This window comes from Lissotriton vulgaris, chromosome 4_1 (assembly GCF_964263255.1).
Source record: "Lissotriton vulgaris chromosome 4_1, aLisVul1.2, whole genome shotgun sequence".
Classification (NCBI taxonomy): Eukaryota; Metazoa; Chordata; class Amphibia; order Caudata; family Salamandridae; genus Lissotriton; species Lissotriton vulgaris.
This window is the reverse complement of record NC_141691.1, coordinates 1,713,309,952-1,713,325,367: the sequence shown is the minus strand read 5'-3', so window position 1 is coordinate 1,713,325,367 and position 15,416 is coordinate 1,713,309,952. Positions and strand designations below refer to the sequence as shown.

At 46.6% G+C, this 15,416-nt stretch overlaps 1 protein-coding gene across 1 annotated transcript in view; it reads left to right on the top strand.

The window, feature by feature from the left end:
• Positions 1-5,995: 5,995 nt before the first annotated feature.
• The window catches only part of TRIQK (triple QxxK/R motif containing), a 413,105-nt gene continuing 403,684 nt past the window's right edge, over positions 5,996-15,416 (top strand). Inside the window, exon 1 of the mRNA XM_086965987.1 lies at positions 5,996-6,376. The gene's annotated coding sequence lies outside the window, so the exon portion shown is untranslated. The remainder of the gene's footprint in view (positions 6,377-15,416) is intronic.

Genomic DNA, 15,416 nt, shown 5'->3' with positions numbered 1-15,416 from the left:
TCCTGCTTCAGCGTCTGGAAGTCTGCTTTAAGCGAGCTGAACAGGTCCTCCATGAAGGATCTCGTGATGGGGGGCTCACCCCCGGTTGCGTCCCCAGTGGCCCGGGAAGATCCCGGTGACGGTTGCGCCCTGTCCCGCTGTTGCTGGGCCCTGCTAAGCATGTCCGGCAGGGTACAATCCCCCTTCCTCGATCCTCCTTTTCCGGACATCCGTGTCCCGTACTCTGTCGCACTCAACTGAAGCAGGGACACAGGCTTCGGCCACCTCGAGGAGTTTCCAACAGTCAGCAGAGTCCCTCAAGATGGAACTCCCGGCCAGACAGGGGACCTGCGCCACAGATGACTAAATGGCGGGCCAGTCTAGTCACAGAGAGCCGTTCGGTGCCCAGCCAAGATTTCAACAGGGACCCCCACTGGGGGAACCCCGGCTGGTGCGTCCCGCAGGAAGGGAGAGCTGTGCAAAAGCAGAGGTGCAGGAGACGACTTCAAGCGACACTGAAGGAGGGCTGCGCCACCGTCTCCGTGAAGACAAGATGGCGGTTGGGCGGGGCCGGGTAGATCGTCCAAGCCCGGCGATGCCACCGGGTGCACTCTAGAAGCCAGGCATACGGAGGAAAGTTCTAACCGGGGCCGCCCGGCTAGAAAGGAGAAACAGTAGATCTGGCTCCGATCCCAAGCTTTGTCGCCAACTGGCCATGGGGCCGGGGCTCGCACCACAGGAGAGGCCACCACCGCAAGTCCAAGCACCACTACGCTCACACGGCAGGTTCCTCGTGCAGTGAAGTCACACAGCCGATAGCCCTCTGGCGATCCCCGTCGAGCACCGGGGCGAGCTTCACACCAGATCGCTAGACATCAGCACCAGGCCCCAGCCGAGGCATCCGGACAGCGCCCCGATCTGCTCCGCCTCCAAGGCGCTCCGCCGTCCTGCAATCGGTCTTTTAGGGTGCTTCTACCGGAGCGATCGGGGCCAAAGTAGCACCAATGCGTGCTCCAAGGTCTCCGCCGCCCGTCTCTCAGCCGCTGAGCTTCAGCGGGGGAAGAGAAGCTGACGAAAAAGGGCTCGGGCCTAGTCGGGTCGGAGGAGCTGCGGGAAGAAGCGTCCGCTCACCCCGCCATCTTGGCCACGCCCCCCTCAATGGTTTTTTAAATGCTAATTCCTAACTATATAAGGCCTGAAACCTATGGTGTTTTAAGTGAATATATATATATATAAATATTTATTCTACTTGAGGAAACCACGAACAAACATCTGCACCAGCTAATCTGATATGTTAACCTAATGTTGGATTTAATACAATTGTTTCTCATATAGTAATTCTTACCACAGTTGATCTCATTTTTAAGAATTCTATAAAACAGGTGTCAGTAATACGCATTTTTACGAAACTTAGGGGTCTATTAGGATGGCGATACGCCCGCCAAATCACCCCACCGGACGGCCTTTTACCCCGCCACAGTAACATGGCGGGGGTACCGCGATGAACGGAAAGACCATCCGCTGCTTTTCCGCCGGCAGGCAATCGTCCCAATCGCCTACCGGGCGGAAAAGGCCCATAACATGGTTGCGGTGCTTTGCAGACACCGCCATCCATATTATGATGTGGCATTTCAATTCCTTTCCATGGCGGAGACTCCGCCATGGAAAGGCATGCAGAGTTTTCTTTAGGGGCCCGCTGCGGGCCCCTAGGGGAGTGGGGGGCAGCACTTGAAGGGCACCCATGGTACCCCCCAACATTGGCATGCACAAGGTGGCAGGCACTGCGCGGTGCCTCTCACGTTGTGCATGCCAATGCACAACATGCATATATTGTATTGTGGCGGGTGCTGCTTACAGCACCCCCGCCACAATGTAATATATATGGGATGCCACAGTGGCAACCTAATTAGCAGTGCGGGACCGCCGCACCAATGGCGGCTGGTCCCACACCGCTAGGGTGGCGGGCGGACTGGAGTCTGCCCGCCATTCTAATAGACCCCTAAGTGTCATTGCTAGATTCGGGGTTAGATGCGGGTAGACGTTGTCTACTTACTATTTTCAGAAGGTAGACACCATCTACCCTGCTGCAAAGCTGGCCAGTTTCAACTAAGTGCCATGTTCCTTTCCTACTTCTCCTGGAATTCATAGAAATATGTTGAACTCATCCCAGTGCAATTTTAGGACACCAGGACACTTTCAGCAGCACCTGCATGTTGTCTGATTTTGTTCCGAGCAGCGGCATGCAGGAAAGGGGCATATCAGATTCCAGTTTCACCCATAACAAACGCAGCGGTTAAGGGGCCATTAAGCCTCTTTTTGTTGGAGTATATTAGCTGGTAGCTTTTGGGAGTCTCCCACCTAGATGCAATGGAGGGGAAACAAAGACTCACATCTTATCATTTCTACTGTACTTACGAGAGAAATCCTTTTGACTTTGTTCAGTCTCTGTATATAACAGATATGCATGCTCTGTAAGAATGTCAGATGTGTTGGTCACCTCAGTATTTACACAAATAACAATTTAAATACCACCATTTCGTTTTTTTTTATTTTAATAACGCTTTAGCACTACTCATTCCAATACAGGGTGTCAAGAGCATTTTACATCACACAAACAGATTATACATTGACAATAAAGCATATGTCTGTACATCAATATAAAGGATGTGTTACATAAGCCAGTGAACATTTTGTTTTTCTACAAGGGACGTGAGTTTGTCACGTACATTTCTAAACAGTGACAGTCACTGTTCAGAAGTGTCCAAAACAAAATGTTCTGTACAGATGTCCTTCCGGTGTCCTAGAACACTCGTGGTTAAACCACCCGCACTGAAGAGACGTAGGCTAAGTGTCACAAGAGAAACCTTAGTTCCTCAATTTGAGGTATATCAGACCCAAACCGTCAAATCTGAAGTCAGAACTTTCCTGCGGATGCTAGGCATTGAGCGTGGTCTGTTCTCTCGGCTAGCCGAATATCTGACTTGGGACACCGACGCCTCTCTCAGGTTGTGGATTTCCCGGGGCAGATAGCCCATCTCTCTCTCTCTAGATCTCTGACCCTTTAACTATCTTTCATTATAGATAGATTCCTGTATGTCAGGCTCTTTAGACATAGGTGACTGGTTTCACTCCTAGATACTACCAGGCACTGAATTCTATTAGCAAAATGTTCTATTCTTAGCTATATTCTACCTGCGCCTTCTCTGCCTTGGCCCCATGGTTCTGGACCCTGATAGAAATGTACAATCTGTAGAGCTAGACCTGCCCTAGATGATGTGCCTTTGCACTAGGGCTCCATATCCATGTACTCTGTAGCGTAGGATCTTTGATCATCTGTGATAAGTTCTTTCAGTACAAATTTCATTTCAGCATTGCTTCGAGATATTTTGAGCATTTGTCATCTATCTGTAATTCCAGACAGAGTGAAGTCTGGACCTTATTTGAGAAATTGCATTTCAGCATGTAACTGTTGCACGTTTATTTTTCTGTCTGTCAAGTGAAAATAAAATGCCACTCCAACTTTAAAGTATGGTATCTTACGTCTGTATTCCTTCTCTCACTCAGTGAAAAGCTGTGTTGGTGAAGTGTGATTTGTAACCACACCCAAGGTGGTGACCACTGACCGAAAGGGTCAAGATTTTCCCTTTCACAAAGCGCATGTCAATCCATCCAATGGCTTACACTAGTTGGTGTCCCCCTCATATTTCTATTTCCACAGCAACTGGATCCTACAACCCAGAAGGTATTTCTATTGTGCAGTTTTATATAGCGTGAACTCACCCTGAAGGTACTTGATCGTTTTACATGAGCACCAGTTTCTTTACACAAGGTTACATCAGTGGACGAAGTGGGCGGGATCGGCAGAGCACAGCACTGCACGGCATGCCCCTTCTTTTTTAATTTATTAGAATCTGTTCCCCAACGTTTTTATTTTAAAAATGCACCCCCAAGACGGCAAAAATAGCTAAGGTCTATAGATAAGGCTCAGCCATTTGAAGACCGGCGGGGTGGGTAGTGAAAGAAAATGACTCTGTCTCTCCCTTCTTGCCCAGAGAAGACATAGATAGTGTCCACTTCTCCTGCTCTGCCGCTGTTAGCTGTTCCCCCTCTCTCTTCCTCTTATTCCCTCTATTTCGGTCTCTGTCTCGCTCCTCCTCACTTGCTGAATGAAAACCGTGACTTCAAGAAATGGCTCTTACCCTCTCTTTTCTCTCCTTTCCTTCATATGTTCCCCTGTGAAATGGATACAAAAAAGAAAGACACACTCTTGCTGGAAATGTTGATTTTTCTGACATTTCTCTATTCCAAAGTGCAACCTGAAGACGGAGAGAAAAAAAGGTTCAAATACGAAAAATAAATAAATAAATATAAAATGGCCAGATTGGTTTTATTCACACCCAAACACATTAGCACCACTTTACCGAGTTTTCCAGTGATACACTACTTTAGTTTTCTCTTTTTTCTATGAACATTGTTTTTCCCAAGTGGGGAGTGCACCATTCCGGGAGGTACTGCCATACCTGGTTGATGCGTGGAGTGGAACACATTTAATGTGATCCTTGCCAGCTGTTTCCTTTATTTTAGTTGATAAAATGTGCATATTTTGAATTATGTTGCATCCAGATGTTTATAGTGTGGCACACTTGGGTTGTAGCTGAAGGCAGTGCGAGTTTCTCTCAGTAGGGCAGTATGGTGTTCAGTGGGGGAGAGGATGTGTCACTATAGCCAGAGCTGCTGGATTTGTAACTGGGGAATCAGGTTCAGCCTTCATGACCAGTCCACCAGACCACTCTCCTGAGGGAGCACATTCCTATGCTAGACCTTAGAAGGCCCTGCTCGATCTTAGAAGTCCTGGAGTCTTAGCACCAGCAGGTGGACCCTAGCAGTGGCAAGTGTGGATTAACCTTGAAGGCCTGTCCACCACAATCCATACTGAGGTTCACCCCTAGTCTTGTGGGCAGGCCTACAATGCAGCATACCCTAGAGCTACAATGACTCTGTCACTGAGGTCACAGTACCCTTGAGGCCAGTCCGCCTCACCCCTTGGTACCTCCATTGGCCTTTTTTCAGCAGTAGGAGTGCAACTCACCAGGGACCGGCAATGCAGGATTTGCACGCACACCAAAATAAGTTTGCAAACTTCACAGTTTCTCTACTTCATGCACAAGTACTTTTAACATGTGCTGCCTGCTTTCCGACCACTAGAATGATGCTGCAATGGAAGAATAAATAATATTGCAGTGTTAACTAAATTATGCAGCAAAAAAAGGCTGCAGCGTAATTTGATACATTATCTTATTTATACCTTATTATTTTGACATTGTTACACATACCAACAGTTGCTGCAAAGATTTTGCCTCATTAGTAACAGTGTAACATACAGATGTAAAAGTGAGAAAGGTGACCAGTCAACCTTTGCAAAGGGCCCTTCACTTTGCAGCAACACAAGTCACATGTTTAGTAACTTTTGATCTGTTTGAGCTGCAAACAATATTTTTGTTAAAATTATCAGGTAATGCAGCATATTATATGTTATGTGGCAACTATGGAAGAGCCATAATTGTGTGGAAAACATTTATAAACTAGGATATTTTGCCATCCATGTTTGAACTGTTCTTCTCTAAAAAGAGAGCAGTGCAGATGATGGAAACTGCATGGCTCAGAGACAAATGGCTTGTGAATCCACTTTTAAGCATATTTGGATCATTCTATGATTGGAAAAGTATCCCACTTTGTGAATGTTTTTTATGTCAATAACTCATATTAAATCTTAAATAAACATGTGTATCTATCGGTTAAATTAAATAAAGTAATAAGCTGTATCTGGTCTGTCAAATGCCAACCAAATACTAAAAATTGGGATGGTTTTCTCTTTCTGGCCACACCTCTGACTCCGCCCACTGACCCAATCCACTGTTTATTCCCACCTTCTAATTCTCCACTCACAGTTTCCCTACTTCTTTGACCACTGGGTTACATTAATTTTTAAGAAAGGATAGATTAAGTGATTTGCCTAGAACCACAGGATGTTGAAACGACGCTGAGACTCGAACTCCGTTCCCCAGATTCAAAGATGTAACGCCCCATCCTCTCTAAAGTACAACGTCATTCTACCGCCTTCCCCTAACTGCACTCAGTCGAATGTTTATGACTCAGCAGTCCAGTTGTCCTTACGTACGCTGGAGTAAACCTATGCCAATTAGTCCAAACAAAGCCGACCGCTGCCAGTTGACGTGTCCCTTAGAGAAACACACAGGTTTAAGCGGTGGGGGGAGGAGAAGGCGGGACACACTGGCCACGTCGGCCTTCCAGAATAGGAGGGGAAACAGAGTAAACAGGAAGTTGGTCGCCTGCGAGTAGTCGATGAATGCTGTGTAGGGGTCTCATATCAGATAAGGTAAGCTATCAAAATATGGCGCATCTCTGTATTGTGCGAAGGGGATGTTTTGGGGCGGCGTCACAACGGACTGTGCTAGTAAATATTTCTGCGGCGCTGCCAGTGCAGTGCCTGGTCTTCGTGCAACTTGTCACGGCGAAGCACCGCCTTTGCCCGCCCTAATGTGCATGTGCTAGAAGAGAAACTCCAGCCGAGATTGGGCACGCGTTACGTCAATCTCTTCCCTTCGCCCTGCTCTGTCTCTGAGTGAATATCACTTTCGTGTGCGCGGATGGTAGTCTAGCATTCATACAGATTAATGTGCGAGAGGAGAGGGTGCTTATAGATTGTTTCTGCTCATTCTGCAACTCTAGCATTGTTACTCTTGCAAGTTTACCGTATTACGGTCCAGTAATGTTGATCTATATGATGTGGTTGCAATGGTGCCCTCGCAGGGCAGCACGAATGGCAGTGGTGTTGCAGGCACTGCCACTTTATTTAAATCGTACTGTAGGACGTAGGTTGGATAGGGTCAGGATAAGGGAGTCTGCAAGATGTGTTTTTTCCTTTTCTCAGTATCACTCTCGTCAGATTCGCCAACTGCTCTGTTTTGGCAAATAATGCTTCTCCCATGTCGGTATGTTTTGCCAAAGAAAGTAGACGTAAGTGGCAGCGTTGATTAGATTATGCGGCAAGGAAAGGAAAATTATGTGGCGTAATGTGGCGCAGTTTGTGGCGTTGTTACTGCATTGTTTTGTCTATTTTTACACCCTCTCAGCAAAGGTTCAACCTCACTAGTAACAGTTTAACACTCAAATTAAGCAATTGAAAGGTGACCATTCGACCTTTGCGTGTCAACATGTTTTTAGTATCTGTAGATCCTCTGGAACTAAAACCCTAATTTTGTGTGTGTAAAATCCGCAAATTCTATTTCTGGACAGGAGGCTCCGATTATGCTATTCTCATTTCTTTATTAGAACTGCCCAGCAGCCAATAAAACAAGTAAAACTACAATACCCATGAACACTAGGGTAACCACCATAGAGACCACAGTATTTAAGGTCCAGAAGAGTGTCGCACGTCCTCTTTCTTTGCTGCTCCGCAGCCAGTTAAGTGCATTTCTCTTGTGCATATTTTGCTGTATTTCACTTGGCGCTTCCTCGCACTCTGTATCACGCTCCTGCACTTGTGTGCTTGCTTCATTGCGGCAGTTTTTCTGTGTTCTCGTCGCGGTTGGGGAGCGTGTGTTACCTCCTTGGGTCAGGGCGTGTTGTGCCCGTGTCAGTTGCTTTATGGAGTTGAAGTTCGGGGGTTTGAGGGCTCGCGCGTTTGTGCGCAAGCTCCTCTCTTTGACTCCAAGGCAGCCGGTATCCGCGCATGCGCGGTTGGTGTTTCCCGTGTTCTCTGTCTCCTTATGGCGTCGGAGCTTGTTGAAGGACAGCTCTTGCAGCGTCTACGCCCATGGCCTTGAAATTAACCCCTGCTGACGCCGGTTGCTCACTAAGGCTTCCGGCTGTATAATACTTGCATAGGCCCTTCCTAGAGTGCTTTTTCTTGACAACAAGCCCTCCTTCCACCTTCGAATAATTTTTCAGTTCAGTCATCTAGTGGGCATATTCTTCACTATCTGAGAATCATGAGTGAATATTATTATCAGGATGACTGTTACTATGAGGACGACGCCTCTGAGCCATTAGAACAGGATTTGGTGGAGGCTCTGGACCAAGGTGTGCAGCACTCCGTCAATAAGGCGCTGGTTCGCGCCATTACGCCTCTGAAGCATCATTTAACCCACTATGCGCAGCAGCAGGGTTGGGTGCCTGCTGCACGTAAGTCCTCGGCGTCCCTGAATAACCCTCATGCCTCTGATTTTCAGAGGTTGGCGAAGTCCCTGTCGTCTGTCAAGTCCAAACCCACCGCAGGTACCACTGATACCGATGACCAACATTCCTCCTCGTCCTCTGACCACACAGATCCTCCTCCGAGCAAGAAGAAGTGTAAAGAGCATTTTTTAGATGCTCCCACTCATCCACCTGTTCCTACTTTTGACCCCTCTGACATTGTCCACCCACACTCTACTGCTGGCTCCCGTCCCCGGCAGTGGCGAGGTATGTTCAACAACACATACGTCAGCCTTTTGAGAAGGAGGTGCGTGCGCGACTCCGTTCGGAGTGCCCTAGGCCGGATTTCACGGACCACCTGGCAGAAACACCTGAGGTGGATCCTACGATGGTTACTTATCTGCGCACATTTGCTAAGGATCCGAAGAAGGGTCTGGGCGGTTCTTGGCGCTCGTGTCAAGACAAGGTTCTTGATTTACTGGGAGTTGTCAGCGTCAGTGGATCCCGATGAGCTTATTGAGTGGGCTACAAGGGCGATTTGCCAACTAGGCAATGACAACTGCGCTATTTCTAGCGAAAGGCGCCGCTCCATACTCCTTAAGCTTGACCCAAAGCTGGCGGAGCTTTCCACATCAGAATCTGGTCCAGCTGCTCAGGGTTTGCTATTTGGTCAACCGTTTTTGAAAGAGCTGACTCAGTTTGTCTCCACCTTCAGTGGTTTGGACAAAGCTCAGGCCTCGCTGCGACAGGCGTTCCGTCCGGTTTTCAGCAAGGCTGGACGAAATGGGGGACGCTCGTTCGGCCGTGGTTCCCAACAACCCAACCAGAGGGGGTATCAGTCCCACAGAGGCGGACAGCAAGATTCCGGTTATTCCCAAAGGTCCAATTTCTATCCCTCTACAAAAGGCAGGGGTCAATACAAGAAGGGACGTTCCGGCGGAGCCTCTGGTGGATACCAGGATTCCGCAACTTCAGGTGAGCCTGATTCCTGCTTGCAGTGTGGTTCTGGGGGGGTAGGATACAATTTTTTCTAGACAATTGGCGACTGATCTCCAACGATGCTTGTGTGTTGGAGACGGTCCAAGGGTATAAAATAGAGTTTTAAAAACCCCAACGTCAAACCCACCCTCCCTCTTCTCTTTGCTTTTCCCAACGGGATCAGGAGTTCATTTCCGAGGAACTAAAGTCACTTCTCTTGAAGGGGGCGATTGTTCCAACCGTGCCACATCCACAGAGGTTCGTCAGTACGGTTTTTCTAGTGGAAAAGAAGGGCGGCGGCTCCCGCTTGGTTCTCAACCTGAAGGAGTTCAACGGAGGAGTGGTTTACAGACACTTCAAGATGGAAGGGATCCATCTGTTACGGGACCTTCTACGAGAGAAGGACTGGATGGTTCGTCTGGACCTCAAGGACGCCTACTTGTCCGTCCCCATCTTTCGTCCTCATCAGCATTTCTTCCAGTTCCATTGGTGAGGGACGTGGTACGAGTATCAGGTTCTCCCATTCGGCCTCTTGTTGGCACCGTGGTGCTTCACGAAGCTTCTGAGGCCGGTCGTCGAGTCCTTACGCAGTCGGGGTGTTCGTCTGATCATTTACTTGGACGACATCCTCCTTCTGGCGGATTGTCCGCTCCGGTTATTGACTCACCTAGAATGGTCCATAGACCTCTTGCAGTCCCTAGGCTTTCTGGTGAACGTTCAGAAATCCGTCTTGGGTCCGACTCAGGAGATAGACTTCTTGGGCTTCCGAGTCAACTCTCTTTCATGTCAGCTTCTATTACCCACTCAGAAGATTTGGTATATCAAGCGGAAGTTAGCTTCAGTTATTGCGAAACCGACTGTGTCATTGAGGTCGTTAGCACGAGTTGTCGGTCTGTTGGCTTCTTCCATTCAAGCGATCTTCCCGGCCCCTCTGCATTACAGAGCTTTGCAGCGCCTAAAGATACGTCATCTCCAAAAAGGCCTCCGATATTCAGACCAGATTCCTCTCTCGGAGGAGGCGAGGTGGGAGATGCAATGGTGGTTGGACCACATGGATGCTTGGAATGGTCGAGCCCTGTTCGGTTCCTCCCCAGAGATAGTGATCGAGTCGGATGCCAGCCTGTGGGGTTGGGGGGCCCGGTGCAGCCCAGTCTCGACGGGGGGTCGATGGTCTCCCCAGGAGCTATCCCTCCACATCAATTGTCTGGAACTCCTGGCAGGATCCTATGCGATTCGCTGCCTCTCGCCCCTTCAATCCAACTGCTGTATACTTATACGCATGGACAACGTATCAGCAGTCTGTTATATCAACAAGCTGGGCGGGACTCGGTTGAGGTTACTGGCGGAGATTGCCAAAGACTTTTGGCATTTTTGTCTGCAACGAAAGATTACCCTGCATCACCCCGGCCGCAATTGCGGATTGGAATTCGAGACATCTGAGGGACTTCAGCGATTGGAGACCCCATCCCCGCGTGTTCCCCACCTTCTCCGGACATGGGGCCAGTGTCAGATAGATTTGTTTGCCTCTCGCCTCAACACCCAACTCCCGCTGTTCTTCAGTTGGAGACCGGATCCGGAAGCCCTCGCCACAGATGCCTTTCTGCAACTGTGGCCGTCGACTCTGTGTTATGCCTTTCCCCCTTTCATGATGATTCCCAGAGTGCTGGCTTACTCAAAACGTTATTACTCGGAGCTGATCCTGATTGCTTCTTTGTGGAGAGCTCAAGCGTGGTTTCCGGTTCTCGTAGAGATGACTTGTGCGCTGCCGCTCCTTCTTCCCCAGAAGTGGAATAACCTGCAAGATCCTCTTCACAATCCGCATCCCCTGATTCTGTCAGGGTCTCTCCTTCCGTTGGTGTGTCGGATTTCGGGGAACGTTGGTAGGTCCCAGGCCTTTCTGCAGACGCTTCCAAATTCATTAGTGACGCCTGGTCCCCCAGTACCCACAAACGCTACAGGGGATCTTGGAACTGTTGGTGTGACTGGTGTGTTCAACGGAAAGTTGATCCCACTTCAGCAGATGTCTCTGTAATGGTTAATTTTTTGGCCTCCCTTGCTTCGTCTGGTTTGGCCTATCGCACGGTGAACAATTTCCGTTCGTCCATTTCCGCGGGCCATCTCCACGTGGATGGCAAGCCGGCGGGTGAACATCCTTTAATTGCTAAATTGCTCAAAGGTATTTGTTTGGCAAATCCTCCTTGCCCTAAATACGTTTCTTTATGGGACGTGTTGGTGGTGCTACGTTTTCTCGAGGCCTGGCCTGTCAATTCTTTATTGTCTCGTAAACAGTTGTCGGCCAAACCCATTATGTTGTTGTGTCTGGTCTCTTGCAAACGAGTATCTGATGTCCGTGCTTTGGATTTGGCTGGCCGCCATTTTACGCCTGAGGGCGTCACGTTTCATCTCTCTCGGCATACCAAGACTAATACTGCGTCCATTACTTATCCTTCTTTCCCCACCCATGGCAACCTTTGTGTTGTTCAATATCTCAAGGATTACGAAGTAAGTACTGCTTCTTTACGTTCCGATTTGCAGGGCCTGCTGTTGATTGCTTTGCAGAAACCTTTTCGCCCCGTTATCCCGGCTACTTTGGCTCGGTGGGTACAATGGCTCATGGCGGAAGTAGGTATCGATGTGTCTGTGATTGGGGCACATTCAGCTCGAGGGGCAATGGCTTCTAAAGCTTTCTCGATGGGTGTCACCTTGTTTGACATTATGAAGGCCACTGATTCATCTTCTGATTCTGTTTTTAAAACGTTTTATTATAAACCTATTGCTCATGTTGCTTCTGTAGTGGTGGATCAGCTTTGAACAAGCATAATCAGAGCCTCCTGTCCTGAAATAGAATTCAAAATTTGGAAACATACGTGACAAGAATTTTCAATTCTATTAAGGACAAGGAGGCGAGGATTATCCCACCCAGTTTTGTATGTATTTATTACTGCTGTAAACAGGTTGTATTTCCAATTGCTGTTGACTTTAAGCAATTGCCTTGTTTTTTCTACCCCCCCTTCTGTTTATGCTTATTTTGCACGGGATGTGTGTTACGGCTCTATGTCTCTTTTCAGGATCTGATCCTAAGTGAAGGTTTTCGAGGACGCCTGGTTTTCCGGCCTGCTCTTTCGGGGACTGTGGATCCAGTGTTCTTCAGTTGTTTACTTCCTGGATTTTTCTTGGTCGTCCTGGATTGGCGATGGTGTTTTCCTTAATTGACTTTCCATGTTGGATTTCTGGTTTCCTTAAACTGTTTTCTCACCAAAGAAAGAGGAAGTGAGACACTCTTCTGGACCTTATATACTGTGGTCCCTATGGTGGTTACCCTAATGTTCATGGGTATTGTAGTTTTACTTGTTTTATTGGCTGCTGGGCATTTCTAATAAAGAAATGAGAATAGCATAATCCTCGCCTCCTTGTCCTTAATAGAATTGAAAATTCTTGTCACGTATGTTTGCAAATTTTGAATTATGCGGTAGATGAAGTATGTGGCAAGTCCATAATTATAAGGAAAACTCGGCCGCAAAATTGCATAGTTCTTATGGCCCAGCCCATAAGCGGGGAGCTGCACATGTCTTTATTTTAAAGGTTATCTCTGCCGTTCTACCAACTGGGCTTTTTAACCCTTGAATACCTATAAGAAAATGCCTCACAAATCTGCCAAGTGTTGCTATGAATTATAATACCATCAGCCATTCCTGGCATTTCAGTCAAGAACATGTTGCATGTGGGGTTTGTAGTTTTGCCTTTAACTCTTGCGGGAGCCTGAGGATTATCCAAGAATAGTATTTAAGACTAAACACCCAATTTTCAAATTTCATTCTATGGAAAATCCTAATGGATCTTGAAAAGTCAATAGACCTTTGCCACTGTATTAGAATGGAGCGAGAACAAAGACATAAACTACGCCTATATAATCAACGGTCAGATTATTAATGTTCAGTCAATGATGAGAGATTGATTAAGTTTAGACACCTTTATTTATCTTAAAAGATTAGTCTATTTGCAGAAATATCAATAAAAGATTGATTTGATTATCCAACCTAGCTAAGGAATCTAATCTACTATAAATGGAACCCATGAAGAGTTCTTTTTGGAAAAGAACAAGACTCAGAATATAAGATGAACTACTCATAAAGAGTCATTGCGGCAAGTCAGCCGATTTCCCTACAGCTGCAATAGCAATAGCAACCGTCAATAATAGAGTGATCAATAGCATTGATCAGAAAAGGGTCTTTGAGTAAAGAAGAATAAAGTCACCTTTAGCAGTAGTTTTTGGCAACAAAAGTTAAAGACCAACTCCGATAGAAGAGTCGCAAAGCAGAGAAAAAGATATCTGGATCAGAGTCAGAGTTGCTTTTCTAATGAGCTTGGAACACCTGTTCATATAAAATCGCACAATAATGTATCAACACTTATTAGACGTTGGCTACTGTCCTCCAATGTAAACCGTTAATCCGATGGTGATGTCAACTTCTGATGCTGCTTCTCTTGATTCTCCTGGTAAACATTCACTCCGACAAAGTGTAAAACATTGTTTCTGGACTTCATTGCATAGAGGAAAGCTCTCATGAGGACCTTCTTACCTAAGCTAAAAGATGCGTTTTATGTCCATTGTGAATACAAAGCAAGTCGCATATGATGGGGCAAACTGGCCCTATTATTCTTTGAAGCATCAACATAATATATCTAAATCATTATTTATTCAAACAGTCACAGCAAAGCTTATTGTATTTAGTTAGGTGCTTTAATATGTTGTGAGGAAGCTAAAGAAACACTAGTTTGAAGTCAGCACATTCTTAAGTAAGCTGCTGATGCTAGACAAAGTGTTCTAACTAAACCTCTATTATGCTATGAGCATGAGTCAAGTGTAAAAGGCTGTTAGGCCTTACTAAAGGGGCACATGTTAGAATGATTGCATAGTTCAAAATTTTTCTACATCATTTTGTATACACTTTAATAAACATACATATATATATGTGTGTGTGTATATATATACATATATATGAGTAAATAATATATTTTCCACAGCATTAATAAGGATTCTTTCACGTTTATGCTGCAAGCACATTTTTAGGTCTCCCCTATGCAGCACACATGCGCTGCATTGGAGGACCTTTAGCCGTCGCTCTGCTCTTTTTGGAAGCACATACCCATGCTTGTGGCAGCATCCACCTTGCAGGAGTTAGCAGGGGTGCGCCACAAGCACGAGTATGTGCTTCCAAAAAGAGCAGACAGCGAGCGTACACATGCACGCACCACTCCTGGGCCAGCAAACACACGATTGCAGTGCCAGAAGTGTGTTTTGCTTTTACGTGTGCTTCAAAATAGCAGCATTAGTTATTCACTCGTGCCCAGCTATCATTTACTCTGTGTTGAGCTTTGACTGTGACAGTTTTCTCATCACTTCTTCGTCGTGCTCTCTCTTGCTCTCTTTTTTTTTTTATCATTCACTCTGTGGTTTGCCTTTACCTTTTCTCGCTATATGTCTTACATTTTTATTCACCACCTTTTATTCTCCCACAGGACAAGGCAACATTGACTGTTACTTTTTCCGCATCACTTCTTCCATCTCTCTCTCTCTCTCCCCCACTCTCTTTTTCTCTTCTCTATCCCCCTCTCTAATTCTCTCTCTCTCTCCTTCATTCTCTCTTCACTCTCTCCCCCTTTCTCTCTCTCTCTCTCTCTCTCTCTTTCTCTCTTCATTCACTCTCTCCCCTTCTTTCTCTCTCCCCTTCGTTCTCTCTCTCTCGCTCTCTCCCCTTCATTCTCTCTCCTCTCGCTCGCTCTTCTCTCTCTCACTCACTCTCCCACTTGAGCTCTATCTGCCATTCCTTCTTGCATTCTTTCTCCTAATTCGCTCCTCCACTCTCTTCTTCTTTACCCTGAAGGTTGTAAAAATCTGCACAGCAGACAAGGAGCCTCTCGAGCGGTCTCATTAGAGTGCTGTGAAGTAACATATAAATTAAAGTTTGTGTCTTTTGCTCAAATCTCTAAACTATTTATCAAGCTTGTCCATGCCTATCTATTGTCACACATTATTTGTTACATGGATGCATTTTAAGACTGCAGCATTAGTTATTCACTCGTGCACGGCTGTCTCCTGAAACAAGCAGCTGTGAGAGTTTTCTCATCACTTCTTCCCTCGTGCACTCTCTTGCTTTCTTTCTTTTTTATCATTCACTCTGTTTTGCTTTTATCTTTTCTCGCAATTTGTCTTATATTTGTATTCGCTACCTTATAACTCT